This window comes from Lupinus angustifolius, chromosome LG14 (assembly GCF_001865875.1).
Source record: "Lupinus angustifolius cultivar Tanjil chromosome LG14, LupAngTanjil_v1.0, whole genome shotgun sequence".
NCBI lineage: Eukaryota > Viridiplantae > Streptophyta > Magnoliopsida > Fabales > Fabaceae > Lupinus > Lupinus angustifolius.
Window position 1 is genome coordinate 2,250,006 of NC_032022.1, and position 868 is coordinate 2,250,873.

The 868-nt window shown below is 40.6% G+C and overlaps 1 protein-coding gene across 1 annotated transcript in view; it reads left to right on the forward strand.

Annotated features, from left to right (window-relative positions):
* Positions 1 to 868, forward strand: part of LOC109326275 (probable trehalose-phosphate phosphatase J) — a 10,288-nt gene that overhangs the window by 5,595 nt on the left and 3,825 nt on the right. The gene's annotated exons all lie outside the window — the stretch shown is intronic.

Consider the following 868-nt stretch of genomic DNA (forward strand, 5'->3'; position numbering starts at 1 on the left):
AGTCACATCCCTGATCAGAAGAGGAAGAAACTAGACAACAAAAGTGAGCAAATGATCTTCCTAGGATACAACTCAACTGGTGCCTACAAATTATATGATCCTAGAACCAAGCAAGCCATTTTCAGTAGGGATGTTCAATTTGATGAGACCAACTCTTGGAGCAACTCTTATTCAACAGGAGCAAATGGTCCAAGTCTACAACATGAATGGCAAGAAGCTGACTCAGAAACACACACTAACAACAACCATGAGACACGGGATGCTGAACAACAAAATGATAATAGACCAACTAGAAGCAGGAACACTCCAACCAGATTCAGTGATTATCAAATCTATGGTGATGATGCAATAACTGAAGAAGGAGATCTGATCCAACAATTAGCCTTAATGGCTGATATTGAACCAATTGGCATAGAAGAAGCAATCACTAGTGAAGTATGGCAGATAGCAATGAAGGAGGAGCTAAAGAGTATTGAGAAAAACAAAACTTGGGAAATGGTAGAATTGCCCCAAGGAAAGACTCCTATAGCTGTCAAATGGGTCTTCAAGGTGAAACTTAAACCTGATGGATCAATTGCCAAGCATAAAGCAAGACTAGTAGCCAAAGGGTTCATGCAAAGAGAAGGAATAGACTATTCAGAAGTGTTTGCCCCTGTAGCAAGAATTGAAACAGTAAGGCTTATTGTAGCCCTAGCAAACATGAAAGGTTGAAAGCTGTGGCAATTAGATGTAAAATCTGCCTTCTTGAATGGGCCACTAAATGAAGAAGTGTTCATATTGCAACCTCCTGGCTTCATATGCAGAGGAAGTGAGGAGAAAGTACTAAGGCTAAACAAGGCCTTGTATGGATTGAAACAAGCACCAAGGG